This window comes from Ambystoma mexicanum, chromosome 5p (assembly GCF_040938575.1).
Source record: "Ambystoma mexicanum isolate Mex_15411 chromosome 5p, UKY_AmexF1_1, whole genome shotgun sequence".
In the NCBI taxonomy this organism is placed as follows: domain Eukaryota; kingdom Metazoa; phylum Chordata; class Amphibia; order Caudata; family Ambystomatidae; genus Ambystoma; species Ambystoma mexicanum.
In genome coordinates this window covers 634817013-634840544 of record NC_090930.1, presented here as the reverse complement: position 1 = coordinate 634840544, position 23532 = coordinate 634817013, and positions in this window count along the sequence as shown.

Sequence of the window (23532 nt, the reverse complement as noted above, 5' to 3'; positions counted from 1 at the left end):
ATTTTGGCTAAAATACTTTTCTTGGTATGCTTACTTTGCGCTATATTAAAATTTGAAGAAGTAGTTTTATCTGTACTGATAGCTGATTTTCTGTTAATTGTTTTTTGGTTTGTTTTACATTTTGATAGAGGAAGCTAAGTTGTTGTACTTGAAACTTCTTATGTTTCACTAAATGATTGTATTAGCTGTTTTGTTTCAACTTTGTTTACAAATTCTGCTAGAGATGGATGCTTATGTTGGACACCTTTATTTTCATTTGCTGTACTTTTGCGTTGCTTTCTACGGACTTGACTATTGGTAGGCATTCTTTAGGGTCTGTTGAAAAAAATAAAGAAGATATGGGTTGGGGTGTTCTGGAATGTATGTGTGCTGTGTGCATGAGTGTTTGAGTAAGATGATAAAGATTTATGTAATGGTGTGTGATTGTGCATTGGGAACTAAAACTAGTAGGGATAGGTATTCTTGAATTTATGTGCTACTAAACTGGGGTTCAGATGACAAAATAAAAGTAAGCTAGTGGTGTGGAAAAGTACAAATAGTACATGTAATGTATACAATTAAAACAGTTTGTTCTACAATATGAAAATTGTAGTGGTTCAGTTGGGTAATTTGTGTGTCCAATTCGAATTTGGCTGCTTCTTTCCAGGAAACTAGTCTTCACTGCAATTGTAAAAGCTTCAAATTAGTAACTTTGTTTGTATATAGCACTGTTTTTAATTTAGATATTGATTTTGATATTGATATTGATTTTCTTTTATTGAAATCCTCAGTGCCTTCTGTAAATCCATTAAACTAATTTATTTACATAAGAGACATTGCATCAGTTCAGTACATATGATATGTTCTTAATGAACAAATTGTATTGAATGACTAACTGTAGCAAAAAAAATATCTTTACTATGTCTTTTGAAATTTATAATATATTAGTGAATACCACTATTTCTGTAAGTAAACTGTTCTAGGTAATAGCGCCTCAATGTCATGTCTAATTTAAAGTAATTAAGTAAATAAATAAATAAAAACAAAAAATATGAAATTGTATAAGTATTTTTATAAAGGTTTAAACATAGATTGTGTTTGCATGCAATTTTGTTTGAATATATGTAGTCTATATATTTCAAAGTACAGTAAATTCATTTTACAGATTTTACAAGGTAAAAGTCTGTTTGAAAATGTGTTCATCTACTATACATAAAATATGCATACCTGAAGTTTGTGTTCATGCATATGGATATGCATGGAGCTGCAAGTAGAAATCTTGAAGACTTGTACAGTATTTCTGGTAGATGCTGCTTGCCAATGATATGACACTTGTACTGAAAGAGATTCAGAGTACCGTTGCAGTGCTAATCTATGATGATGCAGTTAGATGTAGAGGTCTTGAATGTGATTGGTGCATGGTCATGTGATTTTTGAGGTACATCCAATGAGGGAATGGCAGAGAGAGTGTAGTGGAAATGGTAGAAGGGCTGTTCATGTTACGATATGTCCGCGGACATGGCGGTAGTTCGCGGACATCGGGAGTTACATCCGGGGATTTTTGGGTTCAGAAGTCATGCAAATGAGAATAAGCACTGAAAGGGATTGGTCAGGAAAGTTTGGTGGGTGTGTTGTGCCAGGAGAGATTTTCTGAGATACTCTTTTTGCTGAGAGAACAAAAGATAGCTATGGCTGTGTGTTTCAGAAAACAGATTGTTTGGATTTTAGGAGATTTGTGGATACATTGGTTGAAGGTGCACACAGAAAGCTGTGGAGTAGCTGTAGATCTTGGATTCCCACATGTGGAATTACACTGGCATGGAGTACGTGGAATGAAGTGGTTGGACTTGCTACCTCTCTGTGCTACTTTGGAGACAGAGCAACATCCAGACATAATTGTAATTCATTGTGGAGGGAACAGTTTAGGACATGTGACTGGAATTTTTTTGCAATTTGCTATGAAAGAAGGATTTAGGAAGGTTATGGACATGTTTCCTAATTCTCAAGTGATATTTTCACGGATTGCGCAGAGACAAATGTGGTTTCGTTCTTCTTCATTTGGTCCACAAATGGAAAAAGCAAGGCGCAATGTTAATAAGGCTGTTTGTGCCTTTCTAAGAGATTTTGGCATGTCTTCTTTTCACAATGAAAATATTATGTTTTGTAGTACATACATTTTTCGCAGAGATGGAGTCCATCTTACTTATGCTGGCAATCAGATTTTTCTGAGAAATGTAAAAAATGCATTGCGACCTTTTTTGGAATTACAACAACGATTTTGAAGTAGATGTTAAGCATTTACAATTTTCGACTTACAAACACCACCCAAAGGCTCTTTTCAGAGCCACCACGTCTTTCCAGAGAAAATTACAATGTTTGTGATGGAGTAGCAACCCAAGCCCTGCTTCATTTATTTTCACTTCTATTTTTTAACTGGGAAAGACGGCTCTGAAAAGAGCCTTATTTTTTTTTGATTTTTGTAATTTTGTATTTTTTTTGGTTTTTCAGACACGACACACTAGGAGAGGAGGGTAAAGGATGGTAAAGGGGGGACACAAACCACAGGGATAAGAAAGGGCGAGCTGAGAGAGGAAGATGTAGAGTGGGTTTTATTTGGGTAGTGAGCAGGTCTTCTCATGCTCTGAGACGATAGTCTCAAAAGCACTCCGAAGTCGCTCCCCCCTGCAGAGTACTGTGTCACAGTACATACATACAACTGTGACCCTCCAAAGGTAAGGGTCATCAGCATTCTGTATGGCCTGTGAGGTAGCTTGAGGAAGACGCTGTCCCACAGAGGTGGTCCTTGTGGTGACAGGATCAGAAACAGAGGATGAAGTAGAGGAAATCAACCTGCTACGTTCTTCGCAAGGTACAACCCTGCGAATAGCCCCAGAGTGAAATGACCTCAGGTGTCGCATCATAGTAGTGGTCCCAAAGCTGTACTTACCGTGCTTCCCGTGACTGAGTATCATTTTGCACTCATTGCAGGTAACACGGTTCGCACGAGCCTTAGGAACATTACCATGAATGGTAAATAACCGCCACACCCAAGACTCACGCCTAGTGCGGGTAGTAGGGTTTTCCTCTACCTCATTCTCATCATCCTCTTCTTCCTCCTCTGCATCCTCACTCCTGTTCTCCTCTTCAGCCCCTTGGGGAGGTGGTGGTGGTGGAGGGGGTGGGGGTGGTGCTGAAGCAGGTGCAGCACCAAGTGGCAGTTCAGCAGCCAAGGATGCCATCTCGATGATGGTGTAGTCTGCAGGTGGCAGCAAAAATCACTGTGTTCTGAAGAATAGCCAGAAACACAATGGGAATAAGCTCTTGGGCGTGGTCTTTTATAGGGGTGCTTGTGCGCGGTTCGCTAACATGCACACTGTCCGCGGACAGATCAAACACAAAAAAAGGATCGGAAAGTTTCAAAAGGTATATAGAAACTCAAGATTGCTATGTGGGACTTGTGCCATGGTGAGATTTTATTGAAAAATATTATGGATTAACTGAAAATGTACTTTTAAATTGTTCGGGGACACGAACAGTGTCCGCATTTCAGGAGACACGATGAGCGTGGGCGCGGTCATATGATCCTTTTGCGAACTAGTCCGCGAAGGAAGCGCCTGTCCGCAGGACACCAGGTGCACTGAGATTGGTTAGCGCATGCGCATTGATGTCCTACGGACACTGTTTGGGTTCTGAAGTAATTAAAAGTGCGTCACACGTGAAACGAACATTTCAGGACAACGCGTGTGTTCTTAGAACAGTTTAAACTTGGTAGCGAACAGTAAGGACAGATATAGTGTTCTTCAGGACACGTGTAATTTCGTTTATGTACGAACATTTCAGGACACCAATTGTGTTCTTAGAACAGTTTCAATTGGGTAGCGAAAACTACGAACAGGTATAGTGTCCTTCAGGACACCTCCATTTTCGTTTACGTACGAACATTTCAGGACACCAATAGCGTTCTTAGAACAGTTTGAACTTGCTAGCGAACAGTACCGGACAGGTATTGTGTTCTTTAGGACACTTTAATTTTTGTTTGTTTACGAACAATTCAGGACACCGCGTGTGTTCTTAGTACAGTTTCATGTTGCTAGCGAACACTACGAACAGTTGTACTGTTGTTCAGGACACATCATTTTCGTTTATTTACGAACATTTCAGGACACCAATTGTGTTCTTAGGACAGTTTTAAGTTGATAGCGAACATTACGGACAGATATAGTGTTCTTTACAACACTTTAATTTTTGTTTCTTTACGAACATTTCAGGACACCACGTGTGTTCTTAGAACAGTTTCTACTTGCTGGCGAACAGTACGAACAGGTGTGGTGTTCTTCAGGACACCTCCATTTTCGTTTATGTACGAACATTTCAGAATACTTGCACCGTCCGCGGACACTTTTATTGTTTTTTTTAAAAAAAACGGAAACTATTCACAATACAATATAAAAATTAAACTTTATTTAACATATATTAATAATTTATGACAGAGAAGGTGAGGCAGAAACAGAAAAAAAACAGGAGAATTTGGGGTTTCAACATGATTGGTATTAGGTGAAGAAGGGATGGAAGTCTCATCAAAACGTTTTGGATTATGGAGAGGGTTTGGGGATAATTGACTGGGATATGGTGAGGAGGGACAAGTACATGTGGGGCAATGGTACGAGGTTTTTGGTTTGAAATGATTTTCTACAAAAGTTTTAAAATTATTAAAATTAGCCAACAATACATCCATTTTTTCTTCTATATTGTGAAGACTGTTATCCATAACAGGGTTTTCTGAAGTTTTTTCTATTTTGGTATGCTCTGTACAAAAAAATAATATATATGTTAAATGTATATAAAAAATAATAAATAAATGGTTTATATTATAAAGTGTTTACCATTAGTTTCACTATCTTGTGACATTTCTTCATGTGGGAAATTGTCCTCTAGCCATTCCAGAGTACTAGACATTTCTGTGAGAAAAAAAAAAAAGATAATATATTTTTTAATCTAATACAGAAAGTTTATAAATATATGAGTAAAATGACGTACACTTACTGTTTCTGGTAAGATAAGTCCTATGTATACAGTGGGTCTGGTCTTGTTCTCAGTTCAGTTGTCTCTGTGAGGTAATTATGTTGGAAGCCAATTTATCTTCTTGTGGTATATTCCATTTCAGAATATATTGTATTTAAATGAATACATTTGTGATGTAATCTTTGTTGTCCTGGGTGTTAGTCTTAGCAGTGCACGGTGGTGGCGCGAGTTATGGTTGCTTAGCTTACCATAACTGGCGAATTTCAAGGGTTTTTCGGTTTTACTTGGAACCATAACGTCCCTTTAACAAAGTTTTTTCACCGAATTTCATAGGTTTTTAGTAGCGCAACTTAACCATAACGTCCCTTTAACAAGGTTTTTTCACTGAATATGAATATATATATATATATATATATATATATATATATATATATATATATATGTATATATATATATATATATATATATATATATATATATATATATTACCCCAGGCTACTCTTTTCAAACCAACATTTCTTTCACTTTAAGCCATTATATTCCACCATTCACACTCTTTTTATTCCCATATAAACACCACCATTGCAACATGTTCCTCAAAACAGCACAATGGCCCTCATTAGGACCTTGGCGGAGGACCATGGTGCAATTTGCACCATGGTCCATGGCGCAAAGCTGCCAACTCCGCCAAGGTGCTTGGCGGACTTACCGCCCCATGCCGACCTTGGCGGGGCGGTAAGTCCCCAATCCCCATTTTACCCTTCCCCATTCCCATTTTTGCCCCATAGGGTATAATGGGAGTGGGGAAGGCGTTAATTACGCCACCGTAAATTACGGTGGCGTAATTAACATCAAGATCCCGTAGCGCCATGGATTTCTCCGCCTGCAAAAAACAGGCGTAAAAATCATCCATGGCGCTACGGGAACTCGTAGTCTGGCGGAGAGGTACGCCATGCACTACGCCGGCGTAAAACCCTCTCCGCCAGGGTCCTAATGAGGGCCAATGTCTCGACAGATTCCATCACACAACGACTCCCTTACTCAGTAACCCAATACCATCACACCTCTGCAGACTCTTAGGGCCTTATTCACAGAAGCTTTTTATAATGTAATCCCACGGAAAAACGAAAATGTGAATCAGGCCATTAGACTCACAACCTTCCCAACCACACCTATTATACCACCTCACAAGCAAACATCACTCTACTCATCTCTACAATCACACCCACAAAACCATGCACCATACATGCATATACAGTGTGCAACTTTCCAACCCATACTTTCTCTTTTCCCAACAGAAACAAACCATGCCTACTAAAAAGCAACTCTGTAGAAAAGAAAGAAAAAAATAGAGCAGATAACAAGAAGACTGCACAATATAGTCATGCACCTCTAAAACAATGTTTTAGAAAACATTAAAACAAAAGAGCAAGTTACCTCAATCAACAAAACTAAACCAGCCACGACTAGAAATGTAAGCACCCTCTTGTGAAAACTAAAAGTAAAAATGAATGTACAAACAAAAGTAGACCTACTAATTTATGTTACAGAAAATGTTCAACCGTAGAATTCTTCACAATCTTATAAAACCAGCTTAAAAGTCACAATCTACTCTTAAAAACTACTGCAGGAGACTAATCCTTCAAGCTCTAATTGACAGCGCTTCTCTACTAAAGAGTACATTGTTTATATTGATTTTAAACACAATGAAACCACTAACTAAATTAATCAATACATTACAATAAGTACTTCTGAACATGCACAGTGTAAATATACTGACCCACCTTTTCAAACTTCTGTCATGGTGCATGGATTCACACAAGCAGCACAGAACCATATTTCAATGAAGAAGCTTATAAACAACAACAACACAAACCAATTGCCATAGACAATAATGGTCAAGGGTATGAAATGTTAGAAGACACCATTATGGCAAAAGAAACCCTTATAGAAAAACATTCCCAACAAACTTTTAACCAAATGCTCCTTTCGCCATAACAAAACAACCAGTGTCAAAATGGACATGCAGCTTAATGTATAATGTACACAAACAATTCTTTAAATCTTTACAACAATTCCTCAATCACTATGAGAAACTAAAGGACAAAAGTAGAAGGAACACTTTACAAACCATGGACTGCTGTCCAGTGCGCAGCCACACTAGTCTGTGAGGACATTCGTTAGCCTGCATTTTACGAACTGCTTACTAGAGCACCTTCCACCACATCCAAATGTTAGCAACACACCATTCTACTATACCATATCGTGTGCATCGAATATACTATACTGCAACAAGTCCTGCTCTAGAACTGCAAAATGTAAATCATATTCTCCTATATGGAACAGCCAAAGAACTGCTCAAAGAAATAGAGCGCATCCAATGTAAATACTTTGGAACTTACGTTGACTTCAAAAAGTATGTACCTTCGTAAAACATTACTGAAAACCTCATAAACACCAATGCCCTAGTAAAGACATAGAAAAAGAAGAAATAGCTAAACACATCTGCTGAAAATACCAGTCCAAATGTGTGTCTTTTGCCGCAGAAAGTTTTATAAAAAGAGCACACAAATAGTAGATATAGCCTACAAAATAGAAGACAATAAAGAATCCCAATGGTTCCAATTAGCTTTATATCTAACAGCAGAAACTTAGCACAAAATAACTGACCCCTCAACAGTTTGCACGTACTGCAACACATTGCTTGACAATAACCAAATGCCAAAACATTCTATCAATAATAACTTTGAAATATTGCCACTTCCGATACCTCTGAAACAACTTAACTGTATGAGAGGATCATAATCTAAACAGTGCACCCATTTCAAGCTATAATACACCCTCAACCAATATCAACCAAATTGCCTCCATCCGAGTTAATAAAGGGCTTTAAAGGGCCTTGTTGGCAATGTAGAATATTTGCCATTAGATCCAAAAGAAAATGTAGAAACTCTAGTATAACAACGACCAAAAGATTAATCGTTGATTGTACTAGTTAATAGTGTGCCAACAAAAGACAAAAACATTTGACAGCAACAGGTCAATTTAAAGAAACTTAGACAAGCACTACATTATCAAAAAGCAAACAATGCATACTAAAATTATATAAACATAGAGGAAGACTTAAGAGAAACCACCCAAATAATTCAAGACTTAACAGCAACTAGCCAATTTGAATGTGTATAACCTGTTACTGCTGCCAACATTTTAGACCAGTATGCAATATACCCTCTACACTCCAAAGACACCATGTACAATTGATTAGAAACATATAAATGCATCAAGCCAAAGGATCCCCAATGAGCATATGGGAAAAAATGTGTAGAAGCATGTTCTATTCCTCTACTCTTTCCTACAGGTAAAGGAGGAAGATATGATGAAAGGTCCACACAAATTAGTGCATCAGAATATCGCGCTTTATGAATGTATTCTGATGACCTCAGATTCAGACAAAATGTTGAATAATTTTCTACCTCTTCTTCAAAAGTGAACTAGTAAATCTATGTTATGGAGTTGCACAGACATTAAAAACAGGCTCTAACTTTTTAAACATATCTGCTACCCAACTGTGTCAATAAATAAAAGGCAAAGATGAGGTTTTGCAGTCAAGTTTTACAAATCTCTTGGCAAACATGTGTGGTACAAAAGAATACTGGTTCCAACGCCACTCTGATGTACGCTGTATGCTAAGGAACCTAGGCTCACTCACATGTTTTGTTACTTTAAGTTGTACAGAATATGCATGGGATGACTTGCACAACTTCTTACGCACTGCAAACCAAAACAAAGACAAAATAGATATTAAAACACCCAGAGAACTCTGTTCTCTTCACCCTGTCAATATAATAAGGTACTTTCACCATCGCTTTATTGCCATGCTGCACTTTATCTGCAATAAATTACCCTTCTGCTCGTAGAAGTGCAACACTTCTTTTGGAGAAAAGAATATCAATCTAGAGGAGCACCACACATAGGATGTACGTAAAGAAATGTATCCCAAAAGATCAAATTACAAAATCACGGAGCCCACTTGCCCGTATTTTGTCATTTAATCTTTTGCCATTTTACCTGTTTGTCCCATGTGCTGCCTTTAATGTGTGCGGGGGACACCCCCCAAACCCTACAGCCCATAATACCGAACTGGCGAACCGGGGGACAGCCCCGCAACCCTGCTCCCCTGTATGGTATAATGGGCAAAAGATCTGATCTACTATGTTGAATGCACACTAAAGGTGCATTCAGTATTTTAGATTCATTCTTTTTGCTTATTACCCACACATCCACATTATTTTGTGTGTAAAAGATTCTCCTAATTTTGGCCATGATAGTGACACCACTGTTTTACAGTTTATTGAAAAATACATTACCTGTGACATCCCTTCAGAAACGACAGATAGGGACCTTCATACTTAAATCTTACACTTACAAAAACATAAGTGTGGCAAATACTGCTGGCGTAGATATAAAAACAAAGGGAAATACTATACAAAATGTAACTTTGGCTTCCCTAGACCAGTTTGCACAAAAGGATTAGTAAATAGCTTGATGTATTCTGTTAGACACAGTGTAAACGGCAAATCCAATAAAAATGCATACAACATTAAAAGGAACAAAGCATCCACTTACATCAATGCTTACAATGCAATAATTGCCCTCTTGTGGAATGCAAACAAAGACATACACTACATGACAGACAATTCTACTGCAGTTGCAAGATATGTCACAGCCTATATAACCAAAGCTGAGGAGCAGAGCTAAAAGACCTCTGGCTGATATATCATCTGGCAAAACACTATCACAAGAATTGTACAGCTATAACATAAAAATGCTCTCCCATAGAGAATGTGGGTGCTACAAAGCGGCAGACCGTTTAACAGCCTTATATTGCAAATCTGAACACATTGCCTCGGTGAACTTTTGACCAGCTTTATCCCCAAAAAGAGTACTAAAATCCTACCAGGAGATAGAAAACATAGCCACAAATGATACCAGCAGCCACAACATTTTAAAAAACTATTTAATTGACACATACTACCTAAACAGAAGTACTGCTTTGGAAAACATGTGTCTGCACGGCATTGCCCTAAACTAGACCTACAAAAACAATGTCACAGCAAATGAGACAACTGGCAAATATTCAGTCTCAACTTGTGAAGGAAGACTAGTGGCCCTACACAAATCTTTTAAACCTTGGAGAAAAGAAAACATATTATTAGGTGACTATGAATCATTTGAAGCTGAATTCAAAGAAAATGAAAGCAGTATAACAAATGAACATTTCAAAAAATACAAATAAATGTAGGACAATGAACACCAACAAGAGGAAGACATTGAAGCGCAACTAGACAAAGACACTCCTGAGGCAGTCAACCTTTGCTAACAGGAGCCAAGAACCACTTGGAGAACCACCCATTCTAAATTAAGCAGAAATAGCCATGATTGAGGTAGAAAAATGCCACGTATAAATATAAACAGTTTGAGGAAGTCTTATCAGTGTTCAAATCACAGCTAAATCATGAACAAGTCACTTTTTATCTAGAAGTCACACAAGAAATTGAACATAGTTTTAAACATGAAACTAAAACCTGTAGCTGTCAAAGATGTAAAACATTGCTCCTGCATGTGAGTGGTGAAGCAGGTTCTAGTAAAACATTCTTAATTAAAATATTCAGCACATGTGTACAAAACTTAACAAACAACAACCTTTTGGCGTTAGTAATAGCCCCCACAGGTTTAGCTGCCAAAAGCATAGGATGTCTAACTTTACACCGAATACCGCTCCTCCCCATAGAACACCAAAACAAATTAGAATACTAGAAATTATCAGTAGAAGCTGCTACTGAAGTATGCAGAATTCGGAACAAATGAATGTACTCCTGATAGATGAAGTAAGCATGGTTTCAAATCTCGTGTTGGCTTTAATTCATTTCAGAATTCAAGAAGTTCTAAAAAACAACTACGAAGAACTGTTTGGAGGAAACATGTTATTGTTTTTTGGAAACCTCCTACAGTAAAGACCAGTGAAAGGTCAAGCCATTTTCAAAACATTAGGACAAAAACAATGCTGCAATACCCCCGGCAGCATTGGAAATGTAAATCTCTGGCAACATTTTCACTACATATAACTAACTCAAAACATGCGACCCTACCTATACTAACATTTTAAAAAGCTTTAGAACTGGTCTGCTTACTAAATATGCAAAATCTATCTTAAATAGTAGACCAATCAATGAGCTATAGGGACAAAACACATCTGCTGCTGATGTCATGGAACAATTCACTCAACTAAATCTAAAATGCATGTCCTAATGCCAACCCTTGCACGCTGTAGTCAATTCAACAAGGCAATGTTGAAAAAAAGAATGCAACATATACTGCTTATCAGCTCCACAGACACACTAGAAGTGCATGGCATAAAACTTCCTGTCTGTCACCAAGCAGCAGCATAACTACATAGCTTAAAAAATGCATCTCCAACACAGCTGCATTGGAGAAATCTTGACTTTGTGTCTAAACTGCAGAGCAACACTAAAACATAACCTTAAGGTAGAACAATTGGTATAGTTGTTGGCTTCCAAACATATACACATGACAACAAAACATTAATTTGTCAACATCCACTTTGACAAACTTGCAAAAGTAAAAGAAATTGGCCAGGCAATAGCGTGTTTTCTTCTTTTCACAGACATGTACGTACACAGAGAGCAATTTTCTCTTGCATATGCTGTCACTATTCCCAAATCACAAGGTCCAACCCTATAACAAGCATTGATTGACATTGGCAGCACAGCCTTTAAAGAAGGTATCAGTTATGTAGCACGTTCACGTATGCATACACTGAATGGTCTATTCCTGGTTAATGTTGATGCAAACAAAGTCAATGCTGACATTCCTTGCATCCTGGAATGGAACAGGCTATGGGCACTATACACCCACATCTATATATGTGCCCTGTACCTCAAAGAAAGAAACCTTTAAAACGTTATGTAATACAAACAGAATATATAACAGATCTCCCAACAATACTAGTAAAGAAATAAAAATCACCTTCTTGTGCATCAAAAAATACAACCACAAAACTGTCTAGTAGAAAGTCAACTAAACAAACGAGATGGCATCACCTTTGTCGTGGACTAACATAGGGGAAGCAAATAGACAAAAACACAGGGGTAATTATGTCACACGGAAGAACAAACAAATGAACCAGTTCAAGAAAACATAGAAACCAAAATATAGTCGATTTGTATTGGTATGTTAAACATAATATTAAACATGATTTGTTTTAAAAAAATATACACTCAGATGTTCATTCCCTAATTCATATGATCATTAGGTATTATGTGAACACTTTTTTTCCAATGTATACATTGCACTAAAAATAAACATCATTATACACAAGAAAAGTACAATAGTATTCTTTCTAAATATTGTGTGTGCAAACAAGTCGTTTTAGTATGTACCCCTGTATTGTATAGAAGGAAAAGAGCTATCACAATGTGATCGAAAGGTTTTAGATATAGTCCTCCAGGGTATCTAATAAAGTGCAAGAAAACATTATTTAAATGCCAATCAAAAGTGCTATATGTCAAAGTCAACTGCACGTTCATCAGAAAACAAAGATACACATTTCTCTTCTCTGAAAAATCTGCAGGTCCACCAAATGTTCAACAAACAAAACTTTCTCGTCCATTTAAATTCAGCAACCCAACTGGAATAAATTGTTATGCTAATGTAAAAATGATTCTTCTCTTTCAATTGCCACCAATTGTTCACAACATTTACATAAACGACTCGGACCAGTTGTGTTGCAAATGCTTATCCTTCATAGAAATGCCACAAATAATCATGACAATACTGTAAATGTCTCAGGTATAAGGCAATAATTGGACGAATGTGCAGGAATCATAACATTTACCATAAATACATCCGAATATCCACAGGAATTCCTAATGTACTTACTACAAATACTGGAAACCAAAAACATCCCTATGAGTGAAATCTTCCAAATTTCATACACGTGGAAAGATACATGCACTCTCTGCAACCATGTTTCACGAAAGCACAGCCCTAATGAATGATTTATATATGCATCCATAGCAAATTCTGAATCCATTGCATTGCAGCAGCTTCTCCAGAATACAAATCATGGCATATTATGCCCTTTTGCCCTTTTTGCAATACAGACAATCATTCCACCATAATAATGAACTCACATAGCCAATATTTCATACTAGTACTTCTAAGGTACAATGCAGATGGTACTACAAATAACTCTAAGCTTATAGGCTATAGCCAATATTTCATACTAGTACTTCTAAGGTACAATGCAGATGGTACTACAAATAACTCTAAGCTTATAGGCTTCACACACAGACAAGCATCTCTAGGAAAGAAAACCTTCACAACAGTCGGTATAATAGACCACACTGGTGCCACAACCACTTCAGGACACTACCGTGCATATGTCAAAAAAGAAGTGGTTAATTTGAATGTAATGATATCTCTGTTACTCCAAAACATAGGTAACAAGAAGATTTAACAGAGACCTACTTACTAATACTTTCACCCATATTTAGTTACTAAACTGCAGCACACTTAACAGTTAGACTATGCAAACAGGTATCTAACTACATCCATATTACTAAAATAGTACTTTTCAAAGTCATTCTAATTAGAATACACCAACAGGTATCTAACTACATAAAAAGATATCCTCCATTGCAAAACACTTCAAATATGCCATCATAATTCATATACGATGAAACATCTTCTAAACTATAATGTAGTTAGAATACGCCAGGTATCTAACTATTTTAAGCATTCCCTTTATCATAACATACTTCAAAAAACATACTATGGCACTTACACTCACATAATTGTAATACTTTGTTTTAATCCAGTATGGAATTGTTTTGGAATGACCCAATGATTTTTTAATATCAATAGAACAGCAGGGTGTCATGCACTAATGTTGTATCAAACATAGTAATTAGAATGTACTATTTATGGGGGTCTAAAATATTAAATGTATATGTAAAATGTTATACAACTAAAGCCTTTAAACAAACCTGCTTAACACATTGTAGAGTGTTTTGTTCCCCTACAGAAAAATAACCAGAGATTCCAGCTTCATAACACTAAGTAACCATACCAAGTATAATCAAATACTTATTCTATAAGCACTATCCTCAGTTGTACTACAATCATAAGTACCATATACAGTTCAATTATATCATTCTACCATATTATAAACACTCCATACTCCTACTGCATTACCTAGAATTACTATACACATATTACTACTGCAGTGATTCTTGCCATACTCCTACTACATTACCTATAATTACTATACAAATATTACTACTGTGGTGGTCATGACCAGTGGCATTATTATATTACAAGTACATACAATACACTGTCAACTAATAAAGCACAGCCTCACTCCGCTAAAATCGAAATGATGCAGACCCTTTTAACACCTATAGAAACATCTCATTATCATCTTTATTCCACTCCACTACCGTTTTCAAACCCTCTTTGACCCACCAAATAACTCTAAAACTGTTTCCCAAGCAGTTCATGGTGATGTCCGCGAACTACTGCGGTGTCCGTGGACTGCTGCGACACCTGCCTGACCTTTTTGCACCAACACAAATAGCCCCATGTCATCTTCTTTACACTCCCCCACCCTCCCAGCCCCTCTTTCCTCCACCAAATAACCAAAAATGTGTTTTCCAGACATTTTCCCCACTGCAATGTCCAAAGTCAGTTGCGGCTGTCCGCAGATACAACATGATGGGTGTTTCCAAAAATCTGATGCACCTCTCTTTTTTCACCATCGAATAATCGGGTGAGTCCGATGTCTGTGGACATCATGCCACCCTCTGGGCCAATCAGGGTGTTGAGGAGCAGCCAACTGCCTCTGCAGGAAGTCCCCCCTACTACCTGTATACTGGAAGCCTGTAAAAAGTGCCATGATTGACACCAGCAGTTGTGACTATTCCACATTGAGTATTCGAGAAAAGGTACCCACTCAGAAAACCTATCAGATGTACCCCTGAAGAGATGGCAATCTCATGGAGGAGATCCCCGAAGGAATATGAAATAGAGAGAAAGAGAAGTTGGTGACATCACAAGAAACGAGCGTGATGCACTGAGAAGACTGGATGACGAAGAGAATGTATGGACATTATAGAAACTGATGACAAAGATTACACATAGACTAAGTGATCATAGAAGCTGGCTATACGTAGTGAATAGACTACAGGCACAGCCACCATTATATAGAAGCTGGACATTGAAGTCACAATTTTAGTAAGTTCAGACCATAAAGAGAAGGGCTGAAGACTGTGTCACAGCAAAGAATAAGCTGGGAGCAATGGCCAAATCTAGAAGGGCTGTCTGGCCTGGTGTCAAGACTGAAGGCAGCCAAGAACTGGTTATATATTCTTGAAGAACATTGAACGCAAAAAGCTGAATTATACCTCGTTAAGGTTCAAGGAAAGAACTAAATAATTCAACACAATGAAATGCTGCAAAAGGAGCCTAATTGTGGTCTTCTGTCATGTGAACCAAGTATGGGAATAGAGCATGCAAGCAGTCCAGAACTTTGATTAGCATGTGCCCGTACTCCCTTATATTCCCTGAGACGATAATACATTGCAGGTACAAGTTCAAAGATAGTCTACATGGCAGAAGGCATTGGTGATGAGAAATGGTGGGATAATTGGGTGGGAGGTACATTCAAGTCCACCTCCTGGCACCTGGATCTAAGCTCACATGCTGCTCAGTGAATCTAATGGTCCAGAAGGGCATTAACATGCCATCCAATTGTAGAAGGCCACATAGCAAAGAACCTTCTTGTTTGAGAGCCAATAGAGTACTGTGTTTCTAATAACTGATGAAGATGACTTGCACTATGGGTGGGCATGAGTTGTCCACCTGATTGCAGAGATCCAATCACACCCTGACCACTTATAGAAAGTGCACTTAGATATTCCCCTTGAGCCAACCACAATCCCCCGTAGGTTATCCTTATTTGCCACGTAGTATAACGTCATGCATGACGAAATTATGTTATAAAAATATTGTTTTTTATGAAATGCCTTGAGTTGAGTGCGAGAGAACGCTGTGTGATGTCCGTTGATATCTATTGTAACTCCCTGTTTTAGATAAATGATATTAAAACAGTTAAAAGACTTTGGGCCTCATTACGACCCTGGTGCTAATGGGTTAACGCTGCCGTAAAAGGCTGCAGCGCCATTAACCCATTAGCACCTTACTACAATGTCCCTTTGCGGGACCCGACCTGAACGGCTGGTCTAGACCAGCCATTAAAGTAGGGACCCGCAAAGGGACCTTGATGCTAAGTACGGTACCGCAATTTGCGGTACCGTACTTAGCGCTTCCCCAGTCCCATTGAGCCCTATTGGGCAAAAATGGGAATGGGGAAGGGCCAATGTTCAATGGGGAATTACCGCCCCGCCAAACTTGGAATGGGGTGGTAATTCCCCATTGAACATTGGCGGACTTGTTACGATACCGGCACCAACCATGTTGCTAATAGCGCCATGGTTTAGCACCAGTATCGTAATGAGGGCCTTTGTCTTCTTCCTGAATTGGTCTGATTATTGGAGTACAGGTTTATGATGTTTCCCATCCTTCTGCATGACACGCTACCTGCATGAATGGGCCTTAGGCCCTTCCGCTGAGCAAACAGGGAAATTAGTCCACGGACTGAACCCAGGCATCACTAATTTTTGTGTTACCTACTTTTTGGCCATTTTAAACAAAACCTACTGGATGGATTTACATCAAATTTACAAAAGCACACTTTCGGAACCAAGCCGCCGCTCTTGCCGCAATTTTTTTTAGAAAATCCATCCAGTGGTTTGAGGTGTAGGCGTGATTATTTTGTTTTTCCCATTTCGTCTATGGGAAGCCCTACACATTTTGGGACCCCCCCCCCCTATAACTTTGCCCCCCTCCACGAAACCTAACCAAACTGATGTTGAGATTAAAAAAAAACCTCCATGGGCTCAACACCTGCATGGCCCGACCTGTGTGGGAGATAAGATGTCGTTCTGCTGACCCTCTTGATGAAAATCAGAAGGTGGACATGGCACAGTTCCCTGACCATGTCTATGCGCAGCTTGCCCCTCGATGGCGGGTCTGGTTAGCCCAGTCCTGTGTAGCAATGTCGCATAGGTCAGCATGCAGAACCTCACGTGATACGTGTGCTTCCTCTTGCAAGGTAGCATGTGTAACACAGAGTTCTAACTGCATGGACTAGCATGACATCTGGAGCACCTCCCGGCATGCACGTAGCTCAGCCGAGATGGTATTCTCAAGCTGCTCCAACCTCTACTCTGACCGCTGCCTCTGGGACATGTTGAGCACCCCCAGAGTAGATCTGAGGGATTCATGCTCATCACTCAGGGCCTCCATGTGTGCCTCTGCTTGAGCAGCAAGTGCTTGACCCAGAGACACCATTTCAGCCCAGCGTGCCCTGTCTGAGGCCGCCATGCCCATCCTGAGTGAGTGGGCCGTGGACTGCACTGCCTGCTTCTGGAGCTCCACCTTCCTAGCAGGGGGGAGCATAGATTTGGCCAGATGTTCCATGCTTTGAGCGATCTTATCAATAGCTGCCCCCTGTTGCTCTGAACTTGCATGCATGGACTGCTCCCACTCAGTATACCCCGCAGATGCACGGCCACCACGTTGTCAGACATGACTCCCGCGGGCCCATGGAACCGTGGTCCTCGCTGGATTGGCACCGCCCATGGCTGCAGGACTATATCCCTCCATTGACATGATGCCCCAGGCACATCAGCAACTGGAGTGGAGTGTGACCGTGCGTCCCGAACCAACGCAGGCAGAGGTTCCAACACTGTCTGGCCCCTCAGTGCAGGTGTCATGGCCAGAAGATCGTCCACATCAGTATCACTAACTGACAACAAATGGACATGACACGCATCCGACTCAACATTGTGATCAGAGTGATCATCAGCGCTTGACTGATTGCCAGCCCTGGATATGATAGTCTGGAGCACAAGTGGGTTCTCGTGGTCTACTACCCCACGACCCCCACTTTTTCTGAGTTGCTGATGTAATAGCAACCCTGTGTCTGGAATGACATCACCATCCTCTGGCTCCATTGCATCATCACCTGAAACGTGAAAAAAACAAACATGAGTACACATGTCAGAAGTGCATAACCCACACCACATAGACATCACATCGACAGCCAACACATGAAGCAGACATGTCACACACAACTGAAATTCCGGCATGCATCCAGTGGCATTGATATGCAATAGCATCCAAATGCAGAAATGGATGCGTGTAAATTACGAAGCCTGCACTTGTACTGAATGTAGTATATCACCTCCATCACACACCACCTCTCTCAGGCACATATCACATGTAGAAATGACAGATGGCACCAAAGAGATGACACGTACCATAAGCATGTCATAACAGCCAAATGGCTACAGCTGCAAGTGAATCAAAACACACCATGACACACGTAATATGCATGTACACATGCATCACTAAATCATCATCACCAATATAGCTTCATCCATCTGCAGCTTGGCCTGTACCGGTAGTCATGGGCCATGTAGACATAGTGAATGTCCCGAGCAAAGCAAGGGCCTGCAACCAGGCATGAGGGACCATGAGGGACCATAACGCCCAGTACGGTCCGAGCTGCCAGTGTATGAAGCCTCCAGAACACCCCTCAGGGCCTGATTCAGCACAGTGTGCAATGAATCTGCCAAAAAACATTTACGTTAATTAACAACATATTACTCATTCAACAAAAAAGCTGCAGAGAACACATGTATAAATAAACACTTTTACACACACATAAGTACGTAGCTGCAATGTTTCACTACACAACATTGAAGCTGCTTGCATATGTATATGTGAAAGTGTTCAAATACACCCGTGTTTATATACACCCGCATGGTGAATACGAACAGCATCCTACACAGCAAAGCAAGAAGCTACAACGCTGCTTGCTTTGATGTATGTGAAAGTGTACACATACACACGTGCAGGCAGCTCCACAGTCATTACAACCCGATTGGCAGGCTATAATCAATCAGCGCCCTATACCAGTTAGTATAGGCTGCAGATTGACCAATCAACTTTGCTAAACACCCACTAGGGTGTTCCAATACTGTGAACATGTGTCACAAGATGCACCTGTGCGTTTCATGACAGTGAAGGGATGACAATCTGAACATACACGCCAGGTCACTTTGACATTGCAGCAGTGAGTAGGCATGTAGAACGGTGTAACATGGCTCAGAAGTGGGTGGGTGCAGTGCAGAAGGCAGTGTAAGGGCAAGTTCAGCCAAAATGTGCAATGTCCATACAATGGGTTGCATGGCTACAGGCAACCCCCCCCCCCAAGTGAAAATGCAGGGAGGCATTGCATGTCTATGAAAGGTTGACCAAAGAACTATGTATTGGCAGACAGTGTTGAGTAGCGTCAATTGCATCATCTGAGTCAACTGACACCAAAGCAGATGAGAATGGGACAGTAAGCAGGACACATGATGAACCCTCAGTAGTACACCCATTTGTGCAGAAGGCATTACACCAATTGAACAGAGTCAGGGGGCCTGCAACAGGCAGAGGCCTGTGCCCCCCACAGACTATGACACCCTAAACATGTGCGTGATGCAGGACTGAGCCAGAGTGAGCATGGAATGAATGACCAAATGCCATGATACGTATGACATCCTGGACACGTACTACAATGATCTTCCTGCAAAGGACACATATATGCATGGAATGCAACTGGAGCATGAATGGGCACTCCTGTCCCCCGGGGAGCATCTGCCATCCGTACAGTCTGAGTGAGACCCCTGCATCAAGGACAAAGGATGTACGCCACAGTATGTGTCTGGCAGGTTGGCAGGGGGAAGTGTGCTTGTACACATGAGCGTTGAACAGGCCATTGCAGTAGTCCAACATGTTACCCACCAGTGCCATGGTGAAATTGAAGTGCATGGGGGTGGAGGGGCAAAAGAGCATGCCTGTGTGAAGTAGCCGCATGCTGGCTGAACACACATGCATGTCAGTCATGCGATGACATAGTCCAAGTGCTGAGTGGAAAGACACCCCATGCTCCATGCCGAAGGGTCAGTGAGCTGGAACATTGACCGGCGGGGCGTCTGGGTGACTAGCATGTAAGTAGTGTGCATGTGTGGTGTTGAGAACATTCCCCGTCTGCTCTACATGTCCAGCATGCAGCACAACAGGCCTGCATTAGTGAAGCATTGCATGACTCGGCCATGAGAACCATGTACACATAGCATGTAGTGGCAGTCAAGCACAACACATCACACAAGCAAACCACACATGAGTTGGACAAACACGCAACAACACTCAACAAATGGTCCATCATAATCCAGCATCTCTCCCACTCCTTCGACCAATTGTGCCGGGATGAACTCTGCAGCGATCACCTCGTGCGGAGTGAGTTCTTCCTCCTCAGGTGCTGGCCCACTGCCGGTCACCAGAGTCAATGCATAATTGGAGGCACGCTTTAGCTTAGCACAGTGTCGGAGGTCATCCCAATGCTTTTTGCAGTCCTGAGCTGTGCGCACCTCATGCCCGAATGCACTAACACCCTCCGCAACATGCTTCCAGTGGTCATAACGCTGAGAAGGTGTAGTGTGACAATTTGGGCCCACTAGCATGTCACGTTCGTGTTCCGACACGTAGCCCACAAGGAAGTCCAATTCCTGCTTGCCGAATAGGCTTCTTCCTCGACATGCTGGAGGCCGCAGCTGTGTCTGCGGTCCCAGCCTTTCATGCAGGAGCAACCTTCCTCCTCTTGGACAGTGGTCCAGACTCTGATTGGCAAATGCCGCCCTGATCAGTAGGGGTGGTGGTGCTGGTAGACTGGACCAAGGGAGTGGCAGGTGGAACTATGACGGAACCCCTGACTTGTGTCGGTGGCTGCTGGGTGCTCTTGACTGGACCCAGTGCCTCAACAGCCACTGTGCCAAGGCCTTTGACTGAGACTGTCTTGGCTGGCAGACTCACAGCTGGGGTGGTGTTGGCTGCATCTGCCCATGCAGTTGCTAACACCCAGCTGTGCCTCGGTCAGAGCATGCCTGTGCGCACCTTGCTTGTGCTTCCTGACCACCTGGAATTCTGCCTGGGAATACTCAGGTGCCAACGTATCATGCACTGGCTGACCCTGAGCATGGGTGGTGCATCTCCTGGAACCTCAGTGTGTGGTGACATGACTGCACCAACACGTGGCAGAACATAATGCCGAAGTGGTGCACCCCTGCTTCGCCCCCCTCTGCAGCCACCCTGGGCACCCTGGACGCCCCATACTCCCTGGCCACCCCAGCCATGTCCCTGACCACACCCACCACATGGAGGAAGCCCAACCGATGCGCCCCTCACTTTTCATGGCCTCCCAACCATGGCACAGATGTAGTAATGCCAATGGGAGGTGTACACGACAATTGTCCTGGGCAATTGGGGTGAAGGGGGTGGGGTACTAGATGTAAACAGTACCCCTGTGCACCTGCAAGGCTGTATGTGACCCCGGTGAGAAAATGACAGGTCACGCAACGCTCAGGCACCCTAAATCTGCAATAAAACTGTGCAAATGTGTGGAATTTTCCTCCCGCAGTACACAGTGACACCCAGGGACACAAAAAACGCATATGCGTGGGACACACAGGCTACTATGACCTCGAGAATGGGTAAGCGATATACAGGGGGACCAGCAGTGGGAAAAATAGCGTGCGCGACTAACTGTCTGACTAGCATGGTAAAGAAAAACATGCGTAGGCAAGACCCCGCCAAAAGAAGAGGTACGTCCCGATCCACTGTGAAGTGATGGCGTGTGAAAAAACAAGAAGTAGGAACACACACGTCGGTCTCCACGAAAAGCATGTACAGTGAACTGCTGGGCCACGCTCACCTTTAACCCATGCTGAGGGAATTGCCTGCGCACGTCACGTCACTTACGTGCTTAGGCCCTTTCCTCGAATTACACGCATTCACAAGTGGACAAGCTGTTTTTGCACGTGTAGATTCACTATGCACCCGTGCCGAGGGAAACACCTATGCATGTAAAGTCACTTACGCGCTTACGCGCTAAGGCCTTTTCCTCAAATTATACTCTGACGTGCTGTTATTTCACATGCAGATTCACTCTGCATCAAGCTGGCCACACACAACACACGTAAGACCATGCTCCTGCCCAGAAGTCCATTTTCCTGCCCCTTAGAGCTCCCAACCGCCTCCCATGAGTCATCTGCTGCTGTCTGCCTGCCTGCTGGCCACATGCCCTGCTATTTGTTGCCTGCACATCAGCCATCTGTAGGGGTCCAGTTGCTGTGACCACCCCGGCTGGAACAGAAGACTCCTGACTAATGTTCCATTGCTCCACAGCCCAGCACCAGGACCCAGTTGCCCACCCACACTTGCCTCAGGGGTTGCCATGTCGGGCTCAACTCCATCTGGGAACAGTGGTGACATCCCAGCAGAGAGGCAGAGGGCTGCCAGATTCACTGCAGGAGAAGTTGGCATCCTGGTGGAGCAAATCCTGGTGCATTATGATGCCCTCTTCGGATGACCACGCACTGACAAGGATGGACAGAAGAGGATCTGGATGAACAACGTGGGTGCCATCAACATGGAGGGGGTGTCAACCCGTGATCTGCAACATATCCATAAGCGCTGGGAGGACTTCAGGTCCAGGACCCTCAGGAAGTCCCGGCGCCTCTTGGACACATCGGATGCAGTGGGGTGCCATGTCTGCCTTACCACCAACCAGATGGGGGTCCTGGAACCCATTCGCTCAGTGCTTCACCTCCAGGACCCTTCTTCTACCTTTGGTTGTTCATGCTGTTATATGTGTATGGATGCTGATGCCTGTTGCACGATTCCAGTTTATTGGTGCATGTGTGTGGGCTCAAATTATATGAGTGTCGGGGAGTGTGATGCCATCTGTGAAGTTTGACACTGTCACTCATGTGCAACTGTCATGTGTGTATCAGACCATTGTACAGTGCCCTGATGCCTGTGTTCTATCTCTCCCTGTCTTCAGCGCCGACTGATGAAGAATGCAGAGACGGTGCTGTGGAGCACAGTGGCCGGGATCCCACCGACAGCCTGCGACGCGAGGCCCAGCTCCCCTCCCAGGTACTGATATCTTCCGGAAGTAAGGAGTCTGGTTCTACATCCATGGTCACAGCTGCTGAGGGAAGGTCCAAGAGGCGGAGGTTGGAGGAGGACTCCTCGGCAGCAGTAGGGGCAGCTGAGCCCCCACAGGGGCCCACGGAGGAAGATAGCACAGAGTCATCCAGGTTGGTGGGGGGTTGGTTGAGGAGGAGGCTGTGGAAGCCCCACGCACAGGGCCTGGAAAGGGGTGTTCCACTGGTGCTAGTGGTGCAGTCCAGGGGCAGGGACAGGAGGCAGCACATGCCGCAGCAGAGGTGCCTGTGTGTAATCCTGTCCCCGATCCTCTGACTGTATTATCCGGCA